Source organism: Scyliorhinus torazame, chromosome 19 (genome assembly GCF_047496885.1).
Source record: "Scyliorhinus torazame isolate Kashiwa2021f chromosome 19, sScyTor2.1, whole genome shotgun sequence".
NCBI lineage: Eukaryota > Metazoa > Chordata > Chondrichthyes > Carcharhiniformes > Scyliorhinidae > Scyliorhinus > Scyliorhinus torazame.
Window position 1 is genome coordinate 113,452,705 of NC_092725.1, and position 18,726 is coordinate 113,471,430.

At 50.4% G+C, this 18,726-nt stretch overlaps 1 long non-coding RNA gene across 1 annotated transcript; it reads right to left on the reverse strand.

Moving 5' to 3' along the window:
* Window positions 1-841: 841 nt before the first annotated feature.
* Window positions 842-18,485, reverse strand: LOC140395933 (uncharacterized). Its single transcript, XR_011936404.1, has 2 exons — window positions 18,417-18,485; window positions 842-1,141 (listed from the first exon to the last, which is right to left on the reverse strand). It is a non-coding gene; the product is annotated as an uncharacterized lncRNA (long non-coding RNA).
* Between the last annotated feature and the right edge of the window lie 241 nt (window positions 18,486-18,726).

An 18,726-nucleotide genomic window follows, 5' to 3' on the forward strand; every position in this document is an offset into this window, starting at 1 on the left:
TGCTGCCCAGTGTAGATCATTGACCCCTTTTTTTCCAGCATTGAGGCCTGTCCTCCTGTTCATACTCCCCGAGCTGACAGCTGCCACCACCTCATCCCAGGCAGCACTGGATGCCTTTTGGCTGACTCTCTGCGGACCCTTGGGGGAACAGGACCCCAAGGCCTGCATATAGGAGCCTTCCCAGATCAGCATCTCCAATCTTGGGGCCGATCTCCTGGCCGTCATTGTTGCGCGCTGGGTGGGGTTGGCTGAGTAAGTGCAGCTTAAGTGCTGCTCAACCTTGTTAATGGGGGGGCTAGCGAGCCTTCATTTATGATGAGACGCCCGTGAGGCCTCATTAAGTGGACCAATTAACGTCAAATTAATTTGTGGGCCTCGCTGGGCCAAGCGCCGGGAAGCTCGCCACAATTCCCACTCGCTACCACATTTGGAAATTTTTCTGGAGAGTTGCATCCCTTGATAATTTTAAAACTACTTAATTATTAAATTACCTACAAAGATGGCCACTCAAATAATGCCGTAAGATTAGCCTTTTTATAGACTGCGTATGACTATTTCTCCCAGGATTAAGGTTAAAATGGGATTTTGAGCATCTAAATATGGAAGTCAAAAGAATAGTCTTATATTTAAATTGTACTATGTTGTGATTAGAAATACTTCAGTACTGGCTTGCATGAGCACTACATACCATAGCAAAAGCCAATATTTTGTAGATAAACATTCTTTCAAAGACCACGGGCAGCTGTTAGAGGCACAATCTGTTTGCTGGATCTGCCTCATATATTTGCATTTGGCATTCTAACACGCATTCCGATAATTAGAAGCTATCGACAAACAATGCTTTCTTTTGACATATTTAATGAATTTGATGCAAATACAGAAACCTTTCAAGAAATACATTCTTATTGCTCTTTACATTGGGCAGGGAAAATGGCAGCAAATCTTCCTGTGGGATTTTACAACATTTCCTGCTGGCATTTATTTAAGATATTTAACCAGATACTTCTTCTAGTTGTCTACAATTTTTGAACATTTGTCTCTGTTATTATTGGCTTTGGTTTTATATCACTCTGTGGATGGAGTCTGTGATTGCAGCGATTCTATTGCCACTGGCAAATGTCCAGAGTAAAAAGATGCATTCCTGTGTAAAAATAGAGTCATCTTGTTGAGATTTTAAAAAGGGCAGCAAATGAATATGGCGAGTTGGTGCATACAATGGGAATCTTATAAACATTCAATATCTATAAATAATACTGTGAGAATAGTTGCTGCTACTTATTGTATTGCAACCATTTCATTGCAAAAGGAGGTCAAAGAGGGAACTGAATGTACAATAATATTGTAATATAGTTACATGCATTTCAACACTGGATAAATCCCGGAATTAAGTCACAATTACATTTAATTTCATGATGGCTTAAGATACTTCTGAGTCATGAGTGAAGAAATTTTGTTCATGTAATTCTTGAGTATCTGGTCAGAATATAATGCTTAACAACTTGATCACAAAACAAATGAATGACCAAAGCAGTTTTGAAAACGCATATTCACTGCCTCCGCCGGGTTTGTATTTGATCCACAGACGGAGCAAACGAATCAGCCCCAAGAAATGTGTTAGATGAAAGTGAAATTTAAAAGTCCAAAAAAGTGAGCAATATCAATACGAATAAAAACAAAAGGAAAAAAATAACAAAACAATGGATTTTTTATTCAGAAAGAAATGAGTTTTGTACATAGCTGAGAGGGGCAGGGGTGTCACTTTCTTTCTCAGGATTTGAGACAGGAACAAACTCACAGCGTTCACCTGATCTTTTGAGGACGATGATACATTACCATGAAAAAGGTGTCAGGAAATGATTATTTAATAAACTTTAATTTGGATGTATGGGTGCACAGGTATTCTCGTTACATAGGGTTACACAGGATATACAGCATAATAGCAGATTATTTCAGCCCAACCAGTCCATGCTGATGTTTGTTGTGCTTTTATAAGGATATAAAGGCACCAGTCACTCATAAGGGATTGGGAAAACACATTGTGGGTTCATTTATTAAGACTAGGCACATGGGAACAAATATACATAAGTATAAAGTTTGAAAACATCAGCAAGTGGGCTTGGTGTTCTGTGTTCTGTTCACAGGCCTAACTGAAACTGTGACTGGAATCACATGATATGCTTCACTTCTCGTGATGTCATGCTGCTATCCCTGTAAGGCATATTACCACATCTCCCTTTCTTATTAACGAAACTTCCCCCTCCTTCCAAAAGAGTTGAGCTATTTACAATACATGTTCATGTTTAGTTACCATGAACCGGGTGCTCAGGTTTCCTCCCACAAGTCCCGAAAGACATGCTGCTAGGTGAATTGGACATTTTGAATTCTCTCTCAGTGTACCCGAACAGGCGTCGGAGTGTGGCGACTAGGGGATTTTCACAGTAACTTTATTGCAGTGTTAATGTAAGCCTATTTGTGACAATAATAAAGATTATTAGATTATTATTATTGGCACTGCCAGCCTGGCACCCTGGCAGTGCCACCTGTGTGCCAATGTGGCAGTGCCAGCGTGCCCCGGTGCTGGGTTGGTGCTGCCAGGAATTAGGCTGGGGGGCCTTACCAGGTGGAACGGGGAGGAGGGGGTCAAAAAGGGGGGGGGGCTGAAAGGGGAGGGGGAGATCGGGGCAGCCAGACAAAATGGTGACCCGATCTGCAAAGAGCCTTTCATGCTGGGCTTGTAAAAAATGACTCTCAGTGCAGCCTCAGTAGAGAGAAACTCCCCGAGGTCAACAGAAATGGAAACATACCGTTGAATAGCGGGTGTTTCTTGGCGCTGCAGCCGCCGAGAAACATCCCGCTAAATGCATCCAAATCTGGACATAGATTATTTCCAGTTAAATCACAGCCACTATTTCTGCCCTCACTCTATCATTATCTGTGCCATTATCTTATACATCTCTTCAAAGAATTTACAGTGCAGAAGGAGGCCATTTGGCCCATCGAGTCTGCACCAGCTCTTGGAAAGAGCACCCTACCCAAGGTCCACACCTCCACCCTATCCCCATAACCCAGTAACCCCACCCAACACTAAGGGCAATTTTGGACACTATGGGCAATTTAGTATGGCCAATCCACCTAACCTGCACACCTCTGGACTTTGGGAGGAAACCGGAGCACCCGGAGGAAACCCACGCACACACAGGGAGGATGTGCAGACTCCGCACAGACAGTGACCCAAGTCAGGAATCGAACCTGGGACCCTGGAGCTGTGAAGCAATTGTACTATCCACAATGCTACCGTGCTGCCCACAGGATCATTGATCTTAATGATCCTATTTTCATCATAACCTTTCTTTTTTATTAATGTACCTGTAAAATAGTTTCCTATTTGTTTTATGTTCCTTGATCACTTATTTTCATAACTCTACTTTGGCTTCCAAATTGTTTTCCACTCATAAGGAATTGGGAAAACACATTGTGGGTTCATTTATTAAGACTAGGTGCATGGGAACAAATATACATAAGTATAAAGTTTGAAAACATGAGCAAGAGGGCTTGGTGATCTGTGTTCTGTTCACAGGCCTAACTGAAACTGTGACTGGAATCACATGATATCACCTAATCTGTTATCCTGAACTCCTTTGCTGCCTATATACTTAATGTGTTCCTCTTTTCAAACCATTAATTGTTCCCTTATGCCTTTATTCATCCATTGAGTCCCACTTATTTTTAGTTTATAGCCTGCACTCTGTTGAACACTATATTAAATGTTTCCTAAATGGGGTTGAAAAAGTAAACGTAGACCAAATGTTCCCCCTTGTGGGGCAACAAGAGGTCACGGATATAGGTTGAGAGGCAGTAGATTTAGAACTGAGATGAGCAAGAGGAACTATTTCTCATAGAGGATGGTGAATTTGTGGAACTCGCTGCCCCATAGTCCGGTGGAATCTGAGTCATTAAATGGTTTCAACAAGGACTAGATATACTTCTGATTTTTAAAAAAAGGTTAAAGGGATATAGGCATAAGGTGGGAAGGTGGATTTGAGACCAGGAAGAGATCAGCCATGATCTGATTGAATGGCGGAGCAGGATCGAAGGGCTGAATTGCCAACTTCTGCTCCTAATTCCCATGTTCTTATGTTCCCAATGATATCCTATATTCTTGTTTGCCAATATTATTTCCCATTTTATGTTCCTAAATTGTAATCTAAACCTCTCAAAATCAGCTATCCTCCAGTCTATTAACTTTGGTTTTCATCACACTATGTCCTTTCATCACACTATGTCCTTCTCTAACATCATCTTAAAGCATATTATATTATGGTCACTCTTGGGGGCTGCACGGTGGCACAGTGGTTAGCATTGCTGCCTACAGCGCTGAGGACCTGGGTTCGAATCCCGGCCCTGGGTCACCGTCCGTGTGGAGTTTCCACGTTCTCCCCGTGTCTGCATGGGTTTTGCCCCCACAACCCAAAGATGTGCAGGGTAGGTGGATTGGCCACGCTAAATTGCCCCTGAATTGGAAAAAAATAATTGGGACTTGAAATTTATAGAGAAAAGAAAAAAAAGTATGGTCACTCTTGCCTAGACGTTCCCCTACTTTTACTTCTCTTATTTGCACTGGTTCATTCCCGACCACTGGATTCAAAAGCAAATTCTCCTTTGTTGGGCCTTTTACACATTGGGTTAGAAAAGAGTCCGGTACACATTGGAGGAACTTCACTCCCTTATCCCCTTTATCTACCTCTTCTGCCCAATTAATATCAGGGTAGCTAAAACCCCCCATGATTATTAGTCTATGGGCTTATTCGATTGATTTTCGGCTGCACTACAAGTTTTCCCATCCAGCTGATGAAGCCTGCCACTGGCAGGCCTGGAAAATCCTGTCCTGTGTTGTTTTTACTCAGTTCCATAATTTGTCTAATTTGACTTTTTCCTCATATAAAGTGCTGGATTCTCCGGTCCCCCAGTAGCATGTTTCCTGCTAGCGCCTCTTGCTGCTGGTGGGCTTCTCTACTCCCGCTGCTTGTCAATGGGATTTCCCATTGAAGCCATCCCATACCACCAGGAATCCCACGGGCAGGGGTGCGCTGCCGGCAGGAACAGAGAATCCCAATGGCTGGAGAATTCCGGCCAAAGGTTCCATAAAAAGCTAACAGGAAGCAAAACTCGTCTCTTGAGTTACTTTGTGTTCTTTTTATCACTTACCTTTCTGAGATGTTATGCCAGCGTCATGAAGTTCCATTACACCATGTTGAAATGCATAACAGTGAAGCCTAATTCATATCTTCACTTTTATTACATTTTAAGAAATAGACACAAAGCAGTGCGATTGGATTAACATTGGGTGGGATTGTCTCAGCCTGGGGCGTGGTTGGCGCGGCGCCGGTCGGGGGCAGCTCTACGCGGCCGTCCCGCCGATTCTCGGCCGTTGTAAAAATGCCGAGTCCCGCCGCCGCTGTCCACACCTGCTCTCAGCCGGCGGGAACTTGACGTGGAAGGGTCGGCGGCCGGCCTGTGGAGAGAGTAGGGGGGCCTCGATGTGGCCTCTCTGGCTGGGGGCTTCCTTTCTTCCGCGCCGGCCTCTGTAGTCCTGCGCCATGTTGCGTCTGGGCCGGCGCGCTGGAGGAAGCCACTACGCATGCGTGCATTGGCGCCGGTGCCACTGCGCATGCGCAGATCCCGCGGTGCCCAGTTGACGCCGAGATCAGCAGCTGGAGGGCCGTGAACCGTTCCAGTGCCGTGCTGGCCCCCTGTAGGATCCAGAATTGCTGATCCTGAGGCGGGGTGATGCCGTCGAGAAACGCGATGGCGTTTCCAACGGCGTCAACACTTAGCCTCAGGATCACAGAATCCCGCCCCAGATCTTTGGATCTGGTTAATAATAAAGCTGCATGAGTGTGCACTTTCCTTTATTTCATTCTGAAATGCTAAACCTCTCAAGCTGTTGATTACCAAGTTGGCCCAGCTGTATTTGCACACTCCTTCGTGTTATAAGTCTTGCAACCACAGCCACACCCGAATGATTAATCATAACTCTTAAAGAGGCAATAGTTGTCTCAGAAAAGCTGAGGCCATTTTGTTCCAAATGTACACGGCAACTCAAAAAACACATCGCTCGCGAATTATGTTGACGTACCAGAAATGGTGCATAGGTTCTCTGAGCCCATTTATTCATTCAGATGAGCATCAGTTTGTCTAGCAGAGCTGTAATAAAACAATGTCCTTCAATATTCAAAATGGGGAGAAGGGGTAATCACAGCATCGTTAATAGGGGATGTGTACACCAGGAGCATAACCTCGGTGGACTTTGCACAATCAGTAGAAAGCTCCCTCATTTCACTTTCAATGGCCTGTCCCAATACCACAGGGGTATAGCATGGGCACCTACTCATCAATAAAGCTAGGGGGGGACTTCCGGGTGCGGCGATGACCAGCTAAGTCGCACGTTTCGGCAGCTCCCGGTGGAACGGACTTTTGGGCTCTCAATAGGAGCCCCAGCGGCAATTTTAACGGCTAAAAACACTGTGCGGTAAACCAGAAGGGAATCCCCCCCGGACACGTATGGAAAAGGGAGAGGAAAGCGGCCGGATTGCGGAGGATCCTCTAGAGCAGCGGCAAGGAAGGCAAGCTCAAAGCAAGATGGCGTCGGAAGGTAGCCGTTTGGTATGGGGCCCGGACCAACAAGAGTTCCTGCGGCGCTGTGTGGAAGAGCTGAAAAAGGAGATGAAGAAGGAGCTGCTGGCCCCGATATTACAGGCGATTGAAGGGCTAAAGGAGGAGCAAAAGACCCAGGAACAGGAGCTTCGGGTCGTGAAGGCAAAGGCTGCTGAAAATGAAGACGAAATACAGGGCCTGGTGGTGAAGACAGAGATGCACGAGGCACAGTACAAAAGGTGTGTGGAAAGGCTGAAGGTGCTGGAGAATAATTCGAGGAGGAAGAATTTAAGGGTTCTGGGTCTTCCCGAAGGCGCAGAAGGGGCGGACGTCGGGGCATATGTGAGCACGATGCTTCACTCGCTAATGGGATCGGAGACCCCGGCGGGCCCTTTGGAGGTGGAGGGAGCTTATCGAGTTATGGCGCGAAGACCGAGGGCTGGAGAAATACCTCGAGCGATAGTGGTGAGGTTTCTCCGCTATAATGACAGAGAGATGGTCCTCAGATGGGCGAAGAAAACTCGGAGCTGTAGGTGGGAGAACGTGGTGATCCGCGTATACCAGGATTGGAGTGCGGAGGTGGCGAGAAGGAGGGCAAGTTTTAATCGGGCTAAGGCGGTGCTTCACAAAAAGAAGGTCAAATTCGGAATGTTGCAGCCGGCAAGACTGTGGGTCACACACCAGGGGAAGCACCACTACTTTGAGGCGGCAGAAGAGGCGTGGACATTTATTGTGGACGAGAAGCTGGAATAGGCGGGCGAGAAAAAGAACGTTTGGGACAAAGTGGTGGGGTGATTATGTGGGGTGAGGGGGGAAAAAAAGGGGGAAGGGATGATTTTTCAAGTTGTTAATCTTGCGACCCTGTAACTTTTCTCTCTTCCCCATGTTGTGGGGGAGGGGGGGATGAGGAACTGTGGGCGCCGGTCATTAGGGGCGGGGCCAAGTGGGAAACGCGGGCTTTGTTCCCGCGCTATGGTAATTATGGCGGGAACAGGGACGCAGGAAGGAGGGGGCCTCGCACAGTGGGGGCCGAGGACAAGGGGGGAAGCCGAGGTAGGCAGAGTTCGCTGACTTCTGGAAGCAACATGGGGGGTGCAACTACGATAGAAAGGGATCTAGCGGAGGGCGGGGGGATTAACTGGGTTGCTGCTGCTAAGGAGAAGGGGGAGCTGGTATGGGGTGGGGTGGTCAAGGCGGGAGGGCGCCGTCGGGGGGATACACGGGTACGTGGGAACCAGGTGAGGAGCTGGGTTAAAAAAGGGGATGGCTAGTCGACAAGGGGGGGAGTAAAGAACCCCCCCAGCCCGGTTGATCACGTGGAACGTGAGAGGGCTGAACGGGCCGATTAAAAGGGTACGGGTACACGCACACCTAAAGAAATTAAAGGCGGATGTGATTATGTTGCACGAGACGCATCTGAAACTGACAGACCAGGTCAGACTACGTAAAGGATGGGTGGGGCAGGTATTTCATTCGGGTTTAGATGCGAAGAACAGGGGGGTGGCTATTTTAGTGGGGAAACGGGTACTGTTTGAGGCAAAGACCATAGTGGCGGATAGTGGGGGTAGATACGTGATGGTGAGTGGCAGATTGCAAGGGGAGGCGGTGGTTCTGGTGAACGTATATGCCCCGAACTGGGATGATGCAAATTTTATGAGGCGTATGTTGGGACGTATCCCGGACCTGGAGGCGGGAAAGTTGGTAATGGGGGGAGACTTTAATACGGTGCTGGACCCAGGGCTGGACAGATCGAGGTCCAGGACCGGGAGGAGGCCGGCAGCGGCTAGGGTGCTCAAGGACTTCATGGAGCAGATGGGAGGAGTAGACCCCTGGAGATTTAGTAGGCCTAGGAGTAAGGAGTTCTCGTTTTTCTCCTATGTCCACAAAGTATACTCACGGATAGACTTTTTTGTTTTGGGAAGGGCACTGATTCCGAAGGTGACAGGGACGGAATATACGGCCATAACTATCTCGGACCACGCTCCACATTGGGTGGACCTGGAGGTAGGAGAGGAAAAAGAACAGCACCCACTCTGGAGAATGGATATGCGATTATTGGCGGATGAGGGGGTATGTTTAAGGGTGAGGGGGTGTATTGAAAGGTACTTGGAGCTTAATGACAATGGGGAGGTTCAGGTGGGAGTGGTCTGGGAGGCGTTGAAGGCAGTGGTCATTAGGGGCGGGGCCAAGTGGGAAACGCGGGCTTTGTTCCCGCGCTATGGTAATTATGGCGGGAACAGGGACGCAGGAAGGAGGGGGCCTCGCACAGTGGGGGCCGAGGACAAGGGGGGAAGCCGAGGTAGGCAGAGTTCGCTGACTTCTGGAAGCAACATGGGGGGTGCAACTACGATAGAAAGGGATCTAGCGGAGGGCGGGGGGATTAACTGGGTTGCTGCTGCTAAGGAGAAGGGGGAGCTGGTATGGGGTGGGGTGGTCAAGGCGGGAGGGCGCCGTCGGGGGGATACACGGGTACGTGGGAACCAGGTGAGGAGCTGGGTTAAAAAAGGGGATGGCTAGTCGACAAGGGGGGGAGTAAAGAACCCCCCCAACCCGGTTGATCACGTGGAACGTGAGAGGGCTGAACGGGCCGATTAAAAGGGTACGGGTACACGCACACCTAAAGAAATTAAAGGCGGATGTGATTATGTTGCACGAGACGCATCTGAAACTGACAGACCAGGTCAGACTACGTAAAGGATGGGTGGGGCAGGTATTTCATTCGGGTTTAGATGCGAAGAACAGGGGGGTGGCTATTTTAGTGGGGAAACGGGTACTGTTTGAGGCAAAGACCATAGTGGCGGATAGTGGGGGTAGATACGTGATGGTGAGTGGCAGATTGCAAGGGGAGGCGGTGGTTCTGGTGAACGTATATGCCCCGAACTGGGATGATGCAAATTTTATGAGGCGTATGTTGGGACGTATCCCGGACCTGGAGGCGGGAAAGTTGGTAATGGGGGGAGACTTTAATACGGTGCTGGACCCAGGGCTGGACAGATCGAGGTCCAGGACCGGGAGGAGGCCGGCAGCGGCTAGGGTGCTCAAGGACTTCATGGAGCAGATGGGAGGAGTAGACCCCTGGAGATTTAGTAGGCCTAGGAGTAAGGAGTTCTCGTTTTTCTCCTATGTCCACAAAGTATACTCACGGATAGACTTTTTTGTTTTGGGAAGGGCACTGATTCCGAAGGTGACAGGGACGGAATATATGGCCATAACTATCTCGGACCACGCTCCACATTGGGTGGACCTGGAGGTAGGAGAGGAAAAAGAACAGCACCCACTCTGGAGAATGGATATGCGATTATTGGCGGATGAGGGGGTATGTTTAAGGGTGAGGGGGTGTATTGAAAGGTACTTGGAGCTTAATGACAATGGGGAGGTTCAGGTGGGAGTGGTCTGGGAGGCGTTGAAGGCGGTGGTTAGAGGGGAACTGATATCTATCAGGGCACATAAAGGAAAGCAGGAGGGTAAGGAAAGGGAGAGGTTGCTGAAAGAACTTTTGAGGGTGGACAGGCAATATGCTGAGGCACCGGAGGAGGGACTGTATAGGGAAAGACAAAGGCTACACGTAGAATTTGACCTGTTGACCACGGGTAATGCAGAGGCACAGGGTGTACCGTATGAGTATGGAGAGAAGGCGAGTCGGTTACTGGCCCGCCAACTGAGGAAGAGGGGAGCAGCGAGGGAGATAGGTGGTGTGAGAGATGAGGAGGGAGAGATGGAACGGGGAGCGGAGAGAGTGAACGGGGTGTTCAAGGCATTCTATGAAAGGTTATATAAGGCTCAGCCCCCGGAAGGGAAGGAGAGAATGATGTGTTTCTTGGATCAGCTGGAATTCCCCAAGGTGGAGGAGCAGGAGAGGGCGGGACTGGGAGCACAGATTGAGATGGAGGAGGTAGTGAAAGGGATTGGGAGCATGCAGGCGGGGAAGGCCCCGGGACCAGACGGATTCCCGGTGGAATTTTATAGGAAGTATATGGACTTGCTGGCCCCGCTTTTGACGAGAACCTTTAATGAGGCTAGGGAAAGGGGGCAGCTGCCCCCGACTATGTCGGAGGCAACGATATCGCTCCTTTTAAAGAAGGAAAAAGACCCGCTGCAATGCGGGTCCTACAGGCCCATTTCCCTTTTAAATGTAGATGCTAAGATTCTGGCCAAGGTGATGGCAACGAGGTTAGAGGACTGTGTCCCGGGGGTGGTCCACGAGGACCAAACCGGGTTCGTGAAGGGGAGACAGCTGAACACGAACATACGGAGGTTGCTAGGGGTAATGATGATGCCCCCGCCAGAGGGGGAGGCGGAGATAGTGGTGGCGATGGATGCCGAGAAAGCATTCGACAGAGTGGAGTGGGATTATATGTGGGAGGTGCTGAGGAGATTTGGTTTTGGAGAAGGGTATATCGGATGGGTACAGCTGCTGTATAGGGTCCCGGTGGCGAGTGTGGTCACGAATAGACAGAGGTCTGATTACTTCCGTCTTCATAGAGGGACGAGGCAGGGGTGTGCCCTGTCTCCGTTACTGTTTGCATTGGCAATTGAGCCCCTGGCCATAGCACTGAGGGGCTCCAGGAAGTGGAGGGGAGTGCTTAGGGGAGGAGAAGAACACCGGGTATCTTTGTATGCAGATGACTTATTGCTGTATGTTGCGGACCCAGTGGAGGGGATGCCAGAGATAATGCAGACACTCAGTGAGTTTGGGGATTTTTCGGGGTACAAATTGAACATGGGGAAAAGTGAGTTGTTTGTGGTGCATCCGGGGGAGCAGAGCAGGGGAATAGATGATTTACCGCTGAGGAAGGTAACAAGAGATTTCCGGTACTTAGGGATTCAGATAGCCAGGAATTGGGGAACCTTACACCGGCTTAATTTAACACGATTGGTGGAACAGATGGAGGAGGATTTTAAGAGATGGGACATGGTGTCCCTGTCACTGGCAGGTAGGGTGCAGGCGGTTAAAATGGTAGTCCTCCCGAGATTCCTCTTTGTGTTTCAGTGCCTCCCGGTGATGGTCGCGAAGGCTTTTTTCAAGAGAATTGAGAAAGGTGTTATGAGTTTTGTGTGGGCCGGGAAGACCTCGAGAGTGAGCAGGGGGTTCTTGCAGTGTAGTAGGCATAGGGGGGGGGCTGGCACTACCGAGCCTAAGTGATTATTACTGGGCCGCCAATATGTCAATGGTGTGTAAGTGGATGGGAGAAGGGGAGGGAGCGGCGTGGAAGAGATTGGAGATGGCGTCCTGCAAGGGGACCAGCCTACAAGCAATGGTGACGACGCCGTTGCCATTCTCCCCGAAGAAATACACCACAAGCCCAGTGGTGGTGGCAACATTAAAAATTTGGGGGCAGTGGAGACGGCATAGGGGAAGGACGGGAGCCTCGGTGCGGTCCCCGATAAGAAATAACCATAGGTTTGTCCCGGGGAGAATGGATGGGGGATTTGGAGCATGGCAAAGAGCTGGGGTAGTGCAACTGAGAGATCTGTTCGTAGATGGGACGTTTGTGAGTCTGGGATCGCTGACGGAAAAATATGGGTTGCCCCAAGGGAATGCATTTCGGTACATGCAACTGAGGGCTTTTGCGAGGCAACAGGTGAGGGAATTCCCGCAGCTCCCGACGCAGGAGGTGCAGGATAGAGTGATCTCAGAGACATGGGTAGGGGACGGTAAGGTGGAGGACATATACAGGGAAATGAGGGACGAGGGGGAGATCATGGTCGATGAGCTGAAAGGGAAATGGGATGAAAAGCTGGGGGAAGAGATTGAGGAGGGGCTGTGGGCTGATGCCCTACGTAGGGTAAACTTGTCGTCCTCGTGTGCCAGGCTAAGCCTGATACAATTCAAGGTTCTACACAGGGCGTATATGACACGGCTCAGTAAATTTTTCGGGGTAGAGGATAGGTGTGGGAGATGCTCGAGAAGCCCAGCGAAACACACCCACATGTTCTGGTCATGTCCGGCACTACAGGGGTTCTGGGTGGGGGTGGCGAATGTGCTTTCGAAGGTGGTGGGGGTCCGGGTCGAGCCAAGCAGGGGGTTGGCTATATTCGGGGTTGCAGAAGAGCCGGGAGTGCAGGATGCGAAAGAGGCTGATGTTTTGGCCTTTGCGTCCCTAGTAGCCCAGCGCAGGATATTGCTCATGTGGAAGGAAGCCAAACCCCCGGGCGCGGAGACCTGGATAAATGACATGGTAGTGTTTATAAAACTAGAACGGATAAAGTTCGCATTAAGGGGTTCAGCTCAAGGGTTCACCAGGCGGTGGCAACCGTTCATTGACTACCTCACAGAACGATAGAGGGAATGGGAAGGCAACAGCAGCAACCCAGGGGGGAGGGGGGAGGGGGGGGGGGGGAGGACCCGGGCGGGTTCTCAGGGATGTTTCTGTATATGTATAGATATTTGTATTAGGTAATGTATAGTGGACTGTTGGATTGTATTTTTGGAGAGTAATTATTTTTGATAAGGCAGTTGCCGCTTTTTTTGTTGTTTATATATTATTTATTCATTTGTTAAAAACTGGCCACTGTTATTTATATTGCTTTATTGTTGTTAAAAAGGAGAAACTTTGTATTGTTATGTTTGGCCAAAAAATTTGAATAAAATATATATTTTTTAAAAAATAAAGCTAGGGGGCTGGATTCTCAGAGCCTCCGCACCGAAATCGCATTCAGCCTTGGGACAGAGAATGGGCGTTCGCGCGTGAATCGCGGCTGACGACGCTGAAGCTATTCTCCGGTTCCTGGAGTATTCCCCCGCGAATCGTGCGGTCCACTTGGCGCGGGTAGGGGGCCATTGACAGAGGCCCCCCCCCGCGATTCACCGATGATAACTGGCCGTGTTCCCAACGGCGTGGTTCTAACCGCGGAGCGGCAGCCGGGTGGCGGCTGCAGACTCAGTCCGCGGCCGCCCTGATAGGGGGGTGGGGGGGGTGATCCTTCATCAGGGAGGACCTATTGGGCGGCCAGGCAAGCGATCGGGTGTCCGCGGGCGCACGCGATCTTGTTCCGCGTTGTGAGTCCGTCATGTCGCACGGGGCGGCCACCGCAGGCCGCCGCCGTGCACATGCGCGGACGCCCAACCGGAAGTGCTGGGCCCCGTATCCGCAGCCAGAGCTGCAAGAAGCATTCCGGGGACCTGCAAGCCCCCTGCAGGTAAGAGAATCAGAGCAAAACGCCAGCATTTTGACCCTGGCGTGGGGACATAGCCCCATTTTTAGAGAATCCAGCGCAGGAGGTATAGCTATTGATGGCAAGTGCGGTGGGTTTCCAGGTTCCTGGACTTCCTTCTGTGTTGCCTCCAGTTGGACCCTACATAAGGGGACTGCAGTTTTTGTAATGTACTGGCTTTTCTTTAGGTTCCCAATAGGAAAACCAGTTCGGACCAGCATTCCACTGCTGTAGGGTTGGTCAGGGTTGCTTTGAATCAGAGGGTTCAAATTTAAGGTACTTGGCAAAAGACACAAGGGAGATGAGGAGAATTTTTATTTTACAGAACGAGCAGAAATCTATGGCCCCTCTCCCCCCTGGCTAGGCCTTCCAGGCCCTTTGAAACCAATTGGAAGTTTGAGTGCCTTATCACAATATGCGGCATCCTTCCGCAACAGAGTTGTAAAACTCTGCATGGCACGGGGGCGATTCTCTGAACCCCGCGCCGGGCCGGAGAATCACCGCAACCGCACCACGACGATCCGACGCCGGCGCGCGATTCTCCGAAGTGCAGAGAATCGGCGCCATTTGCGCCAGCGCGTTTGGCACGGCGCCGGCCGCTGGAATCAACCGGGCTGCCGATTCTCCGGCCCGGATGAACTGAGCGACCACGCCGATACGACAGAGTCCCACCGGCGCCGTTCACCCCTGGTCGCTGCCTGAGGGATCTCTGCGTGATCGGTCGAGGGGCGGCCTGTGGGGCATGGGGAGGAGGGCTCCTTCACTGGGGGTGCCTCCGATGGGGTCTGGCACGCGATCGGGGCCCACCGATCGGCGGGCCGGCCTCTCCCCCCCGGCCTACTTTCTGGTGCGGCCGGCCCCTGAACACCGATGCCATGTTGAGTCGGGGCTGGCGCGCTAAAGACGTTCCCCCGCGCATGCGCAGGTTGGCGCGGCCCAACTGCGCATGCGCGGGTTGGCACGGCGCCATTTGGCGCCACGAAAGAAGGTTGGAGTGATGTCAACTGCTCCAGCGCCGTACTGTCCCCCTGTGGGGGCCAGAATCGATCGTACCCGGGCCCGGTTCGCGCCGTCGTGAAAGACGACGGCGTTCACGACGGCGCGAACACTTGGGCTCCATATTGGCGAATCGCCCCCCACATTTTTACTGCCTGGAGATCACTCAAAAAGCAGTAGAAACAGATTATGTAGTAACTCTGAAAAGGAAGTTAAATACAGTTACAAAATTCAGAAGGACCCAAAAACCAGCTAGGCTCGAAGCTGACACCCTGTCTGGCAACTTGAATAAAACCCTTCTGTTCTTCATTTTTCACTCTTTAGTTTATGTGTCATAAGTACATGTTAGGCCTGGGATCCAAAATCTGTAAAATCCACAAACCTGGCACACATCAGTCTCAAGCTTCCTGGATACCTGTATAAACTTGACAGGGAAAGATTTTCAGGGTCACTGGGAGAGACCAGGGCAGTTGGATTCATTGGATACCTCTTTCAAAAAGCTAGCATAGACATAATGGGCCGAATGTCTTCCTGCATTAAATTCTATGATTCTACGAAAGCCGAATCTAATGACAAAAGGAGTCGCTGTCTTCCCTTATGACCATGTTTGTGGCAGTTTCTGACTCTGTTCAACCTAGATTAGATTTTGCGACTGAAATTGAAGTCAACTTACCTGCCATAAAAACTCTGAAGGTTGAACATAAGGAACCTTCCCAAAAGTGCACAGAGTGTTGGCTCAGGAGAGAAAGTGGGCATGAAGCTCGCAGGCTTCATAATCGGCTTTTTTCACCATATTGAACAACACTCTGTACTAAGCGAGACTCATACTGCCAGCTGGAGGAGTGGAGCCTCATAAAAGGCCCCACATACTCTACCCCTGGAAATCTGGCACCCCCCAAGCATTGAGGCACCCACACACCACCTCAACACCAACATCGGACTGTCCCCCCACCCTGGCAGGCATTGGGGGTCTCCCCTCTCCCCCACCCCGGATCATGATTCTCCTTTCACCTCGCAGCCACCCCTCCCCAGGAATCTGGGATCTCCCTTTCCGCCTCGAAGAAATCGGGGCTCCCATTCCCCCCTTTCCCCCCACGCCTTGCAGACATAATAATAATAGCTTATTGTCACAAGTAGGCTTCAATGAAGTTACTGTGAAAAGACCCTGTGGAAAGCCCCTAATCGCCACATTCCGGCGCCTGTACGGGGAGGCCCCTACGGGAATTGAACCTGCGCTGCCGGTCATATTCTGCATTACAAGTCAGCTGTTTGGCCCACTGTGCTAAACCACATCAGTGACATCCTATCTCCCCTCACAACCCCCCTTGCAGGCATTGAGTCGCTCTCAGGGGGCAGTGCCAGGATGCCAGGGGGCTAGGCCAGGCACTGCCCAGCCATGTCCCTCACCACTCAGGGGCTGTACTTGTCTCCGCTCTCCTGGTTTGGTCATCACAACTGTTTTTCGTTCTTGAAAACCCATAGTGCTTCGCGCTGGTGTAATGTCATGCTAACTGATGGGCTAATAAGGCGCTGACATACGGTATGGGGTCAAGGCCAGTAAGTACACGTTAATTTCTTAGAATGTATGGAAATCAGGTTCACACTCTTCTGGGCATGAAACTGATTATGTCACTGGCAGGGGTGCGGGGAAGATCTCAAACTGCTATCTCAGCAATGCGGATCCCATTTTGGCCCTCTCGTGAGATTTAATGGCCATTACACAATTTGCACCTGTGATTAGTGCGGCTACTAGACCATGGCTTATATCTCCATTGTATTTAGTAAATCAGGTGCAATTGGTAACATGGGCTGGAATTCTCCTATCCCATTGTGGCGGGTTTGGTGGGAGCGTGAGTGAAGAATCTGGTAGGAATCAAAAAGTCGGAAACCCGCCAGCGTAAAATCACATTGCAATTCTCCCAATGGCGGTTTAATGGTGGATCGGTCTTCCAGTTGGCTGACGGTGTGTATGTCATTTGTATTCATTTTCAACTCATGAATGCTCATTAAAACAGCTTCCCATCGGTATCTGGTCAGGTCTTTCAATCTTGCATCACGCCAGCGTGAAATTATGTTGCCGTCAAACCTGATTGCTAAAGCGTAGCATAGACAAGGCAGTCTTCAGTTAACAAGACCTTTGAGTTGAGTGCAACACAGCTTTTCTGCCATAGTGCTTAGCTTCTCCTGATCCCCTCACTATTTACCACTCTGCCGGAGGAGACCGGTTCCTGCCCTCCATCTCCATGCTAAGCTGGTCTTCGTGGACAGCATCGTGCTGCCGGATCCATGACGAGGTCTGCAGGTGTTATGGCCTCATGAAGGAAAGGGGGGCAATGTGAAGGGAGAGTTGTGCAAGGAGGGGGCGGGGAAGGGAAAGGGCTCGCAGTGACAGGCAGAGGGGCAAGGATGTTGATGAAGAAGATGAACAATGGAAGGCAGAGGGAAGAGCATGGGGAGGGAAGCAGGACCATGAAATGGCTGCATGAAAAATTCACAATCGAGGGGGTCAAAGGGATATTTACTGGAAGGGGATGGACATGGACTCTAAATAGATGCAGCAGGTAGATGTTCTAGTGGGGCATGGGAGGGTGGTTGAATCGAGAATCAGACATCTCTTTAAGATTGCTCGCCTTTCTCCTCTGGGTTGCTTTCTGCACCGTCTGGTGAAGACAGGTGGGTTGGAGAGAGGGATATGAGGAGCTGGACTGGTGTTCACATAGTACGAGGACCTTCAAACATGCTAGCTGACGTCGAGGAGATTAATTAGCTGCCAGTCTACCAAGTGACTCGGAGGGAATTCACCTGTGCATAACTAATGAGGTTCCAAGCCCAGAATTTGGTGCAGGATCCTTTCAATCTGACCAGTGGGAAAGGCCCCACTAGAGCCACCCGCCATGTCCTTGGACTCAAAAACGGAGAGTTCCGCCCATGGTGAGCACAAAGGCAAGTGGCAGGGTTCTCCGGCGCCGACGCCAAAATTGCGTTCAGCGATCGGCCGGAGAATCCCCGTTTCCGACGAAATCGGGGGTGGCGCCGCTTTCGCGATGCTCCGCTCTCTCCAAAGCGGCGTACTCGGAGAGTACGGCGCACTCCGTATCGCCGACCTCAGGACGTTGCCTGAGGCCCACCCCCCAATGCTGCACCCCCGACCGGCCGAGTTCTTGACGGTGTGGGTCTCTCATGGTCTTACCTTTCGGGAACTCGGTGTGGCAGCTGCGGACTCAGCACTATCACAGTCGGTGGGGGGCCGTTCCGCGGGCAAGGAGGACTTTGTCAGGGGCTGGGGCACATTTGGGAGGTGGTCCGAGGCTCGGGAGCCGGCCAAAGGAACACTATTTTACTGGCATGGTCAGTGTGCGGCCGGCCTCATGTTACACATGCGCGGCCACGGACCCGGCAATTCTACGGGCTGTATCGGCAGCTAGACCCGGATGCTCTACACTGCTCAGCTGCTAGCCTCCAACCAAACGGAGGATCGGTGGCTATTTTGCGCCAAATTTTCTGTCGTAAAACGCCACCATCCCACGCTGGTGTCAGTATATTGCCACAAAATCAGAGAATCCAGCCCAAGATATCCAATAATGATTCAGTGCTATCGACAAAATACCCACAGCGAGAACATGGAAGAAGGCCTGTTCGTCGCAAGAATCTAAAGACTTATCTTGACGAGAGGCACACTGAGAATTTGTCGCAAGGTCAACACCAATCAAGCAGTTACTACCCTTTCTTGGCCATTCCAAAATCTGAAAGGTCCACATTGAGTTTTTTAAAAGTTGATATTCTAAGGGGGAGGGGGATGTAGCATAATGGGTTAATAGTTACATAATGCCTTAGTGATGCATATCATGATGTAACAGTGATATCAGCAGATGTGCTAAAGATTCAGTAGAGCAGATAAAATAGTCTGTACGTACCTTATAA